Raw genomic sequence first — 13064 nt, forward strand, 5'->3', positions numbered from 1 at the left:
TTTGACCTCTTTCTATAAACCCAATAACTCCCATGTACTCTGTTCTGTTTAATCCATTCATTGTGAAAACAGAGGCACATTTAGTGAAATGTCTGTCTAAATCTACAATTTGTAAATCTATAAATTCTTACGAATTTAAGTTAAAAATTCAATACAAACAACTCCAACTAGGGTGATGGTATAACATCTGACTCAAGCTATCTCTGTCCTAGGTTCTCTTTCCTATTCTAACTCCCAGCCAGGTACATCCCACCACATTCCTTCCCTGGGCCCATGAACTGTCCTCGTGCTCTAACAAGCCATACCAATTTCCTAACCCTAATCCATGAACACTCTCCCAGCTCCAGGACTGCGCATATTGACAGGATGCACAATTCCAACTTTGGGGGCAGTTATGGAATTCAAGAGCGCAGTAGTTGCCTTACCTCCGTCTGAAGAACTATCACTTCGGCACTTCTGCCTAAAATTTGCTAAACCATGGGTCCCCAACCTCCAGGATGTGATAATGCCTGACGATCTGAGGTGGACCTGATGTAATAATAATAGAAATAAAGCGCACAGTAAGTGTAATGCACTTGAAGCAACCCAAAACCATTCCCCTCCCCATCCCCCGGTCCGCGAAAAATTGTCTTCCTGTGGTTCCTGGTGCCAAAAAGGTTGGGGGCCACTGCTCTAAATCTAGGAGCTCCAGATTGAGTTTTGTAGCAGTTCTGCTCATGGACCACATAGATAGGCAATAACACATGGACTCCATCATCGTAGAAACCAACAAACTTACAATATAGTCTCTTGTAGTCTCTCTCCACTTTAATTATGAGGGACTAACCACGGCACTCTGACTCCATTCAGGAACATTTTGCTTCACAGAAGTAAATCTTTTGTGAACACTGACATATAATTCTTTGATAACATCAGAAAATGGAATTCCACAATATATTAAAAAGTATCTCTTGCCACAGGAAATAGTTACTTATTTGTAGATGTCCCCAGGCTTGACTAGATGTTAATTACAACTAAGATAATGCTGCATTTAATATTCAACTTGTTAGGATTTATTTCTCAAGGAAATCCTTTCCTTCTCCGCCTATGGAAGCCAAGTTCTGTTTTAGGTACTTAGAGGTCCCCCGGGACCCTAGCTCCCTCAAATAAATCATACATGATTATATTTACATCCTCACTGAAGCAGGAATATTTGAGGTCAGAACTGTGTTAAGAGTTGACTTGCCTTCCCTGCCTAGATGGGTAAAAAGTTGCTGAAACCCAGTCAGCTCTTAGAGCCAACAATAGTTAATTTATCTAGTGCCCTAACTCCCACCTCTGTGACTCCTTTTGGTAAAAGAATGAAGTTCTTTTTCTCACAGTGTGCATGTCTCAAATACATAGGACAACTGAAAAGGCAGGAGGTAGAGTGGGGTAAGAGCCACTGACAGTGAAAATGGCTCACAAGCACCTCGTTCCACCCTGTTGACCTTGGAGTTGAGGACCCTGTGGGATTCCGGGACCAAGAGGGCTGGAAGGGTTACCTGGGGATATTGTTTTGGGTTAGGCAGAATTTTCTTCAACAGGATACTAAAGCTTGAATTCATTAAACTACTGTTTTGGCCATCTCTCACATGCCCAGAAAGGTGCCAGTCTTTATGCACATGTTTGTGTGGTAGAAAGAGAGTGGTGCTTAATTGCAATGATTCTAAAACATCCAAGTGTTCACAAACATCCCTTCCATCACTTAATTGTGGCATCTTCCCACCCCAGCCCCCCCCCCCCACGCCCCCCACCCCTGCCGCAGCTCTGGGGGCAGAGTCTTTCCTTTTACAACTAAAGATGACGCTGCTGATGTAAATGTCTCTGTGCAGGGTGAACAACTGCTTAAATTACAATAAAAATAAAACGTGCTGATGACTCTCTGAGCCAACTTTGGTAAGGGAATGAATGGAGAGGAGAGTAGGGCTCAGAAATATTTTCTGTTGAGTCTTTCTCCTTGTTCACACTAAACAAGTCAAGCCCTGGTAGCATATGGGAATCCACCAAGTCAACATACAATGTTTACTGTTGTGTGGGAGGGAAGAACTTCTCTACTTTCCTGATGAATATTTTGCCTCTCTGCAACACAGGTGTGTCCTTCAGTGTCCAAACTAATAGGTTTATCTTCTAACTTTGCCATTAATAAGTAATGTGACTATGGGCACCTTGCCACATACTTAACCGTAAGAAGATCGCTTATAGGGCTTCCCTGGTGGTCCAGTGGTTAAGAATCTTTCTTCCAGTGCAGGGGACATGGGCTTGATCCCTGGTCCAGGAAAAATGCGTGCGCCACAGCTTTGAGCCCACGAGCCTCAGCTACTAAACACTGTGCTCCCCAGAGCCCACTCTGCAGTGAGAGAAGCCGCTGCGGTTGACTTAGGTGATAGAGGGGCTCCAGGTTAGATATTTACAGCTGGCTTCCCGTTTTCATTTCATGGGGAACGAAGAAGTGGGCTGGATACTCACAACTGTTAGCATTTCCTGAGACAAGAGATAGGTAGGCTCCAGTTGAGGAATTTAGTCTCCTGTTTGCCCTCCAAATTGGAAGTAACAACAGAAACAGGGTAAATAGCCGGTGTTTGTCTCTTGTGAACAGCTTATGGTAAAAGTCATGGCAAGGACAAAGAGGGGCAAAACCCCGCTTGAGTAAAGGATTAAGGGATCTCCATTCCCCCCTCTTTGGGGACAAGGGAGACACTATACATGTGCAGAAAGGCCCCTTGTGGGTCAAAAGTCGGGGGATAATGCCAGGTCATATGAGTCTTGCTCCTCCCAAAATCCTTCACTTCAAGATCCATCTTGGCTGAGGGGAGCATGTGCATCCAGGTTAAGGTCCTAGGGTAGGTCAGGTGTGCAAAAATAAACCAGATATTTGACCTGATGGAAGACAAAGACCCAGAAGAACTGCTTTATATAAATGACTAACCACGTCTTTACTTGGCTCCTCCTCACTGGGGAGGACACCCACACTCTTTCTTTCTCTCCGGGTGTGCATCTCTGCCTTGCTTCTGTCTCATCTAAACAAACCATTTCTCTGTGTGCTCTCCCACTTGCTGTGCTTTGCCTCTAACAATTTTGTACCTGCATTTATGGTTTTTGCCTCTGTGATGAATCCATTTGTTACTAGAGGCAAAAATCCACGGGAAAATAGCTTCTAGTCCCCAGTTCTCACTGGTCTAGTGGCTAGGATTCCTGGTTTTCATCCAGGCTACCCAGGTTCAATTCCTGGGCAGGGAATTAATTAAGATCTTGCTTCACACCTCTGCTCACTGTTGCCTTGCCAAGATCACAATGAGAAGCCATAAATAAATAAATAAAATTTAAAAGGTGGATTATAGGAGATCCAGGTAGTGTATTTAGGAAAGAATGTTCCATCACTTGGCTGCCCTAGTGCACGGTCCAGGGGCCTCTTTCTCTTTCCGCTTTGGGTTATTTGGCTTGAAGCAGAGTTGAGTTTGCTAATTGAAGAAACATGGGTTCTCTAATTGATAGCTGCCGTGTTGGAATGGAAATTCTCCTAGCTAAGCCCTAATCAGGTTAGTTCACCAGCCAGGTGAACTGTTTCCTCTTTCTTTCTGAAATTCCCTGTGATTTTGTATAGTTATGGGAATGAGTCCTTCTATTGGAACTTTCCTTGGTGTTTCCAGGGTGGCCAAAGCTATTGACACACTTCTCAAGAGAACGAGAAGAGGAGAAGGGGAACAGCACGCCCAGCTGACCCATCTGCTGAAGTAGTCCACCAATAAAATTACTTTACATTTATGTTACATGGCGTGTGTGTGTATGTGTTCTTGACCCTAGAAAAACATGTTATCAATCAACCAGGGTCTCAATTCTGCTTCCACTTCAAAATCAGTTTGAAAGCCAGGTTCCCTCTTTCTCTTCATCAGATATTTTTAGTTGTCCCAATTCAGAGCAGGCTGCCCAACTGCCTTACATATTCCTCAGGTGGGATGAATGGTCCTAACTCCCAAAAAAATGATTGCTGAAAATGGCTTCAAAGTGTCTTTCCCTCTTAGTGGGTGGACAACGCCACCCAGTGTTCTAAGGGGGGACTGTTGAGTAATGATCCTTGAACGCCTTACTGCTCCATTTCTCCATCAATTCCCAGGTGTGCCAACAATATCTCTATTATTTGGCTATGGTTAGGAAGGCTTCCACAGCTTTCCATGCTTTTAAAGGGTGTATGGAATGGTTATTTATAGCGAGGGTAGAGTTTCATGAGATGAAGCTGGAAAGGCAAGCAGAGAGTGATGACATACATGCTAAGCTAAGACCCACACACACTTGCTCATTTCTCCCCGCAGCATCTCAAGCATTTTGGGTTTCTGTGACTCTGTCTATTCTGCTTCCTTTTCCCAGGATGCTTTCCCCACCCACTCCTCCTTAAGATGCCCACTCTTCTTGGGAGGTTCAGCTGGAACATCTATCACCTTCTCTATGAAACTCTGTCTGATTACCACCCCTTGCTTTCCCCTGATAAAAATCAGTCATGTATTTCTTTCTGCTCCTTCATGCCCTTTTCCCTATACCACTTAAATGTGTGTTTCAATGTTTATATAATTGTTTTGCATGTAAACTCTAGGTTCTGAAATGAGACAGACCATCTTATTATTCTGTATGTCCCCAGGGTTTAGCAGGGGGTTTTGCATATTATAAGGTGCATGATTAAAATGAAGACTAAATGGGAAAATATGCACATTGGTTCTGAGGAATCAGATTAAATGCTCTTAGAACAGAAAAATGAATGCTATTAGGAGAGAGGGAAGAAATACTGAAAACATGAGGGTGGAAGAGCTAAGAGCCAATGGGAAGTGATCATGAATTCTAAGAAAGAAACTCATTTCACTGCCAGAGAAAGAACTATTTGTGTAATGCTAAAATTCATATAATAATAATCATTATCTTTTTTATTTCAGAAGGACAAGAGAGCCACATAAAGGCTTATGCAGAAATTAATGGGCTACAATTCAGAAGATCTCTAAAACCATTAGAGAAGATTCTAACTTTGCATTTCACTGAAATGTCAGGTTTCTTGCTTGGAAATATCTCCATGTATGGGCTCATCATCCTCCCAAGGTAGAAATCATCAAGATATCTCTAATCCGCCACTATCCCTAATTCCCAACACCCAACTAATCATCAAGGTCAAATGCTGTGCCCCGAGAAATGTCTCATTGCTTGGCTCCTGTCGGGCTGCTAGTGAGTCTCTCATCATTCCTCACAGAGATCATTCTGACAGTCCCCTCACCAGCTTAGCCCTAACTTCCCCCTTTCTAATCCATCATCCATCCCAAGGTCATTCTACCTGAACAATCTTTCTTGTAGGGAACAAGGTATAAGGAAGGTTGAGAAGTGCTTGCAAACGAGACTCTCAACCAGGGCTGAACATTCTTGCAAACGAGATGTTCAGCTAAGAATCCTATTTGTTCCCGTGGGAAAAGAACATTTCTTGCACACAAGGATGTTTCTCTGATTCCTCAAAAGGAACAGACCCAGGGACAAAACGGATTCTAAGTTGATAAGGAAGTTCCCCAAAACAAAGTCTTAGCTGCAGTAAATAAGTCAAGGTAAAGGTTATCTCGCCCTGCGCCTGCGCACTCTATAGTCACTAAATCATAGTGCTTGGCAACTTGCCTTGTAGGTTGTTGTGCAAGGGATATAAAATAAAGCAGCTGTAAGAAGCAAGTGTTAAAATACAAAGATTCAAACCACTCTGCAGTGTTGGTGTTTCATTCCGTCGCCAGCACTTTCTAAAACCCAGATGCTCTGACACTTCCCAGGTGAATATTCTCAGTCTGAAAGAGAAAGCCCAAACTCCTTGGTGTGGCACAACTTTCACATGCTGCCTTTGTGTGCAAACAATCTTAGACCCCACTGCTTTCTGCAGGGCTGGACCTCTGCCTCAGTTCACGGGCTCCCAGAACCAGTCATGCTCTTTTCAACCTTTAAACGCTTTCACTTCATGCTTTTGAATGTGGTATTCCCCCTGCCAGGAATATCCTCAAATCCCTTTTCAAAGGTTAAGGTAGCATTTTTCTTGGAGACCCAGCTCTGAGAAGAGACTTTCCCCACTTCATGAAGCAGAGGTGAACTCTTCTCAGCTGTGTCCCCACTGTGCATTGTTGATGCCCTTATTCCTGAATTTTTTAAACTTCTATTATAGAAATTATTAAGTTCTTTTGGAAGTCTCTTGGTCTGCCCTCCACTGGCTGAAAGTAACTGAAGTGTGGTATAAAGCTTTGGTATCTTTACAGTCTTTATTTCTAGCACAAGGATGGAAAATGGCAAGCGCTGAAAGCACATTTGTGAAATGAATGAATAAATAATTGAAAATGAATGAATGGGCAAGCATGAAGAAACTCTAAATGTCCCTGCTACATGCCCAGTCAATCCACGCAGAAGATCTTGAGGGTGGGATTCATGCATAAAATTGTTTAAAGCTTTCTAGAAGTTTCTGGTATGCAGACAAAGTGAAGAAACACTACTGTAAGGTAATCCAGAGTATGTGCTCCTTTCCCATGAGTCCATCAGTTTCCTTTTTTAATTGAAGTATAGTTGATTTAGGGCTTCCCATTTGGCGCTAGTGGTAGAGAACTCACCTGCCAGTACAGGAGATATAAGAGTTCTATCCTGAGTCGGGAAGACCCTCTGGAGGAGGGCACAGCAATCCACTCCAGTATTCTTGCCTGGAGAATCCCATGGACAGAGGAGCCTGGCGGGCTACAGTCCATGGGTCACAAAGAGTCGGACATGACTGAAGCGACTTAGCACGCTCGCACCCATATAGTTGATTTACAATGTTGGGTTAGTTTCAGGTGTCCATCAAAGTAATTTAGTTATATATATTTTTTCTTCAGATTCTTTTCTATTATAGGCTATTACAATATGTTGAACATAGTTTCCTGTGCTATACAGAAGGTCCTTGTTCTTTTCTTTCTTTCTTTCTTTTTTTTTTTTTTTTTTTTACCTATTTTGTATATAATAGCGTGCCACTTTCCTTTTAAATCCTCCTCAGCCTTGGTCCTTGATGAAGGGATCCCTGCCTGCCTCCGCTGTTAAGCCTCCACAGGGAAGCAGCGACAGGATCATCTCTGTTCCTCTGCTGAACTTGGTGAAGAAGGAAGCCAGCTGGCACAAGGGTGACATCCAGTGGTGAAAATGAATTTATTCTCCCGCTGTCCCATTCCCTGAAGAATTACAAGTCCATGAGAGAACCCAGTCTACACACCTCCTTGCACTGGTTCAGTGGTGGGTTTTTTTGGTCCCAGGTAACTGATGCCACTCCAGGAAGATGCCTGGCCTGAACTGCACTCTTGGAAACTCAGCGGGGAGGTTTTGGTCTTTGTGGAACTTTGGTCTTCGCCTTCCCTGTGCTCTGTCTGCCTGCTGACCCCCCTCTGTGGCTCTGTTCCCAGCCCTGGTGTCATTCACAGGCATGGGTCCAGAGCCCCTGCCCTCCAGCCTCACACCACCCACCTGCCACCCGCTGTTGCCACTGAGAAAGGGTCAGTGCGCTCGGTCACCTGGCTGGGTCTCCCAGGTTGCAGGCAAGACACATGGGAAGGGGTGCTTCTGGTTCTCACTGGCTCCTAGGCTCCCCCCAGGTTCTGTGCCTCCTTCTGTACCTGGCACTGCTGCTGCTCCCCAAATACGAAGGAAGCTGATGCTCATGCCATTGTTTCAGTTTGCTGGGGTAACAAACAAAGTACAAGGTACCACAGACTGGGGCTTAAAAAATGAAGATTCATTTTTTTCTCACGTTCCTGGAGGCTGGAAGTCCCAGATCACGGTGTTACCAGCATGGTTTCTTCTGAGGCCTCTCTCTTTGGCTTGCGGGTGGCCGCTTTCTCCCCATGTCTTCACCTGGTTGTCCCCCGTCTGTGTACTAGTCTCCTTTTATGCAGACACTGATCATATTGCAGAAGTGGGGGAAGGGCAGTGGTAACTGACTCAGTCCCCCTACCCGATATTGGTCTGTTCATATTTTCATGTCTTCAGTGTTTAGTCTTGTGTGCTGCGTGATTTCAGAAATGTATCCATGTTTTTTACCTAGGCTATCCAATTTGTTGGCATACACATCTTCATAGTATTCCCTTATAATCCTTTTTATTTCTGTGGCATGGGTCATAAAGCTCTCTCATTTCTGGTTTTATTATTTGAATCTTTTCTCTTTTTTTTTCTTAGTTAATCTAGCTAAGGATTTGTCAGTTTTGTTAATCTTTTCAAAAGACCAATTCTTAGTTTAATTTGTTAAAATTGTTTTTCTGTTCTCTATTTCATTGATCTCTGCTCTAATCTTTTTTATTTCCTTTTTCCTGCTAGATTTGGGTTTAGTTTGTTTGTTTTTTGTTTTCTAGTTGGACCAGGACAACTACTCATACAGTCTGGTGCGAGGTCTGGGGAAGCGCCAGTGGCTCAGCAGAAAAGAGCTTGCCTACAGCTCAGGAGACACAGTGGACATTCCATCTCTGGACTGGGAAGGTCCCCTGGAGGAAGGCATGGCAACCCACCCCAGTATTCTTGCCTGGAAAATTCCATGAACAGAGGAGCCAGGCAGGCTGCAGTCCATGGGGTCACAAGGAGTCAGGCGGGCTGCAGTTCATGGGATCACAAAGAGTGGGACACGACTGAGCACTCCAGACAGTCTGGAGTGTCCAGAAGTTTGCATTGCCCTCCTAGTGGCAGGGCCATGGCCCAACTGGTTCCAGAGTAGTGTCTGGCCTGTAATGCAGGATTATGGCTTTCTGCTTATGCTCCCGGAGAAGGCAATGGCACCCCACTCCAGTACTCTTGCCTGGAAAATCCCATGGACGGAGGAGCCTGGTAGGCTGCAGTCCATGGAGTCACTAACAGTCAGACACGACTGAGTGACTTGACTTTCACATTTCACTTTCATGCATTGGAGAAAGAAATGGCAACCCACTCCAGTGTTCTTGCCTGGAGAATCCCAGGGACGCGGGAGCCTGGTAGGCTGCCGTCTGTGGGGTCGCATAGAGTTGAACATGACTGAAGCGACTTAGCAGCAGCAGCAGCTTATGCTCCCTGGGGGCTCAGAAGTTAATTAAGGCTTCTTAGTGGGAGGGGGCAGTGCAGGTGCAGGGGTGGGTGGAGCTGGGTCTCTGCTCTCAGGCGGGCTGGCCTTGCCTGGAGGCATGTCCAAAGGCAGCTGTGGCTCTTTAGTGGTTAGGAAGCCTGTGGGCTGATGGGAAGGGCTGTGTCTCCGCCCAGCTAGTTGTTTGGCTTGTGAGTGTTGGCTGATGCCAGGTCTCCGGGCTAGCGAGGCCAGATAGCAGCCGTCGCAGGGCCCTGTGGCTGAATGCTCCCCAATAAGTGTCTCCGTCCCCATGGTGACCTACAACCACCCCTCCCTTCTCCAGGAGAGGCTCCAAGACCAGCAGGTAGGTCTGGCCCAGGCTTCTATCAAATTACTGCTTTTGCGCTTGGGCTCAGTGCGTGCGAGATTTAGAATGCCCTTTCTGAGTGAAGACTTATTTCCCCTAGTTCTGTGGGGCTTGTCTTCCCGGTGCAGGGCCCCTCACCCCTCTGCCCTCGTCTGGGGAGCCTGACGTAGGGCTCGGAACTCTCATGTCTGCAGGAGAACCTCTGTGATATCTTTCTCCTGTTTATGGGTCTCCCAACCAGGGAGGATGGGATTTGATTATATCTCGAGTCCACCCCTCCTTTTCATCTCCTTGTGTTTCCTTCTTTGTCTTTAGTTGTAGAAGGTCTTTTCTGGTAGGTTCCAGTCTTTCTCATAGATGGTTGTCCCGAGGTAGTTGTGATTTTGGTGTGCTCGTGAGAGGAGGTGTGCTCAGGGCCGTCCTGCCGCCGTCTTGACTATTCCCCTAGTCCTTTTTTTTAATGTAAACATTTACAACACTAAGTTTCCCTCTTAGCCCTGCTTTTGCATAGTTTTAAGTTATTTTGATTCTGATTAAAGGGATAATATAAAGATATAAAGTTATCTGTAAGATGCAACGCCTAGAGTTTTCATTACCAAAAGCTGCTGCTGCTGCTAAGTCACTTCAGTCGTGTCTGACTCTGTGCGACCCCATAGATGGCAGCCCACCAGGCTCCCCCGTCCCTGGGATTCTCCAGGCAAGAACACTGGAGTGGGTTGCCATTTCCTTCTCCAGTGCATGAAAGTGAAAGGTGGAAGTGAAGTCGCTTAGTCGTGTCCAACTCTTAGCGACCCCATAGACTGCAGCCCACCAGGCTCCTCTGTCCATAGGATTTTCCAGGCAAGAGTACTGGAGTAGGGTGCCATTGCCTTCTTACCGAAAGCTAGTGTCTCTCATAACGATGGCTGTCTCATAACGTTTTCTCATCACAAGAATCACCTGAGGCTCTCCTAACATGTAGACATGGTACCTCGTCCCAGGTTTTCTGAGTTAAAATCTCTCTAGTACTTAAGGACAACAATCAGTATTATTAACAACCTTCCCAGGAGAATCGATCTCATGCTGTGAGTGCCTGCGCAGTCCTGTCAGACTCTTTGGGACCTCATGGACTGTAGCCTGCCAGGCTTCTCTGCCTATGGGATTTCCCAGGCAAGAATACTGGAATGGGTTGCCATTTCCTCCTCCGGGGGTCTTCCAGACCCAGGGTTTGGACTCGTGTGTGTCTCTTACATCCCCTGCCTGGGTAGGCAGATTCTTTACCAGTGCACCACCTGGCAAGGCTCATGCTAAAAACTGAGCAACTCTTTCCCACTCTGTGCTGTCTCCTTCTAATAGTTAGCATAGTACTTGCACAGAGTAGAGATCCAGCAGCTTTGCAGACAGGAGTGAACAAAAGTATGAGCCAGCAGGGCATTTATCTGGAAAGGAACCTCAGACCTTTCATGTCTTCCTGATTCCAAATCCAGTGCAGTTTCCCTAATCCCTATTGGATAACACCCTCAGGATCTCTTCTGAAGTCAGGAAGACATTAAACCATTGTCAGAAATGGCCCTCTGCTGGTTTTATTTTTTGGGGGGGGGGGGTTGTTTGTTTTTTACTTTTGGTTTAATTTTTATTTTATATTAGATATAGTTGATTTACAGTGTTGTTTTAGTTTCAGGTGTACAGCAAAGTGATTCAGTTATACATACATATATATATATATCTCCATTCTTTTCCAGGTTTCTTCCCCATATGGGCTATTACAGAATGCTGAGTAGAGTTTCCTGTGCTATGCACCAGGCTTTGTTGACTACTTATATATAGCAGTGTCTATGGGGTCGCACAGAGTTGGACACAATTGAAGCGACTTAGGAGCAGCAGCAGTGTGTATGTAATTCCTAATTCATTCTTTCCCACACCTTTCTCCTTTGATAACCATGAGTTTGTTTTTGAAGTCTGTGAGTCTATTTCTGTCTTATAAAAGAGTTCATTTGTATCATTTTTAAAGATTCCACATATAAGTGGATATAAGTGATACCGTTTATTTGTCTCTTACTTAATATGATAATCTCTAGGTCTACCTATGTCTTGCAAAAGGCATTATTTCCTTCTTTTTATGGCTGAGTAGTATTCCACTGTATATACGTACATCTTCTTTATCCATTCCTCTGTCAGTGGCGTCTAGCTGGCTTCCACGTTTTGGCTATTGTCAACAGTGCTACAATGGGCCCTCTGCTGTTGATTCTGAAGGCTGTCTTTCAAGCTGTCACAACTCAGACCTCATGTCTGCTGGACTTACTGTCCAGCCTGCCCATGAAGCAGGTAATTTGTCTGAAGCTTAGAGCAGTGGCTAAACTCAGATTTCCCCCCACTGTCACCAGGGATAATTTATTCCCAATAGAATCTTTCATAAAGGATCCTCCCCCTCAAAAAGCCTTAGTCCTGAGGGGGAGAAAGAAACTTTGAGATTCCTTTCTGATAAAAGCCCACTATAACCTTGATGTCTGTTGTACTATTCTATAAGGACTGATAATGCTAGCCTCATCCAACTGATGGTGAATTTGATTCCATCCTGAATTCCACTACTGTGGACTCTGGGGAAAACTGCTAACCTCTCTTAATGGAAGAGGACAAAGAAAGGCCATCTCTGAACTTGTGAGGTCACACACAGCTCAGGGAGCATGGAGTTTATTGAGTTTGCTGCAGCTCAAGCCATATTCTCAAAATGACTTTCTCTGGGGAGCGATATTATGCTAATATTGTTACAAGCTCAGAGGTTAGGTTATAAAATGATATTTGCCTGTTTTGTCAGCTTAATGTTTTAACAGTTGTTTAAAATGTGGAAAAATCAAGGGGAAAAAAGCCCCACACCAAGTAAAAAGACTAAAGAAAGAACAGAGGGGAAGTGGAGAGTAAGCATAGAAAAAGAGAGCAAACAGATAAAAGAACTTGCTATTCTGAAAAGGGGAAGAAAATTTAGGTCCTGCCTTCCTCCCTTTCATTTAAAGGGAGGGTGGCATAAGTTTTTCACTTTTGTGACCCCCCACTACCCACCCAGACTGTCCATGACCCTGTTCTTTTTTTCCTCTTCAATTCCTCTTAGGTTTTGAAGGATAGTCTTAGAAAGTTTTCAATTGCTTGAGTGTGGCACTGAGGCTGTGCACAGACTACTCTGAGTCAGATGCTGCTTAACAGAGGATACAGCTGCAGAAAGGAATCAACTTTTGTATCTTGTACATTTTAACAGCCCACACTGGCTTCCCTCCTTCCTCTCCCTTCATCTCCTGGAAACTCTTCAGCTGAATCCTGCAAGCTCGTTCTCTTAGGAAGACAGCTGCATGTAATCCCTTGCTATTTAGGGTACAGAGATTCTGCCTTGCATGGGTAGAGCAAGACTTCTGGGCTCCAATCTGCCTTATTATCTATCCTACTCCAACGAGAGAGAGACCATGAAAAATTGAGAGGGAGGGTTCCCATGGGGCCCTAGGTTTCCAGTCCCTGCCACATCTTCCTCACCACACACACCAGAAGCAAAAGTATAGGATATCCTCCTACCATTAAGGAATTTATTAAATTATAAGGTGTGTCACTTTTCTGCTCAATGTTTTGCACTTGTGAAAAAAGGGAGAGGGAAGAACAAAAGGGGAGCTTAGTGGT

The 13064-nt window shown here is 44.8% G+C and overlaps 1 long non-coding RNA gene across 3 annotated transcripts in view; it reads left to right on the top strand.

The window, feature by feature from the left end:
- The first annotated feature begins 9254 nt into the window (after nucleotides 1-9254).
- Nucleotides 9255-13064, top strand: part of LOC121819150 (uncharacterized) — a 119449-nt gene continuing 115639 nt past the window's right edge. For all 3 annotated transcript variants that reach the window (XR_009600272.1, XR_009600273.1, XR_006059385.2), the window contains exon 1: nucleotides 9255-9422. This is a non-coding gene — a long non-coding RNA (uncharacterized LOC121819150). The remainder of the gene's footprint in view (nucleotides 9423-13064) is intronic.

The sequence above is a fragment of the Ovis aries genome, chromosome 3, assembly GCF_016772045.2.
Source record: "Ovis aries strain OAR_USU_Benz2616 breed Rambouillet chromosome 3, ARS-UI_Ramb_v3.0, whole genome shotgun sequence".
In the NCBI taxonomy this organism is placed as follows: Eukaryota; Metazoa; Chordata; class Mammalia; order Artiodactyla; family Bovidae; genus Ovis; species Ovis aries.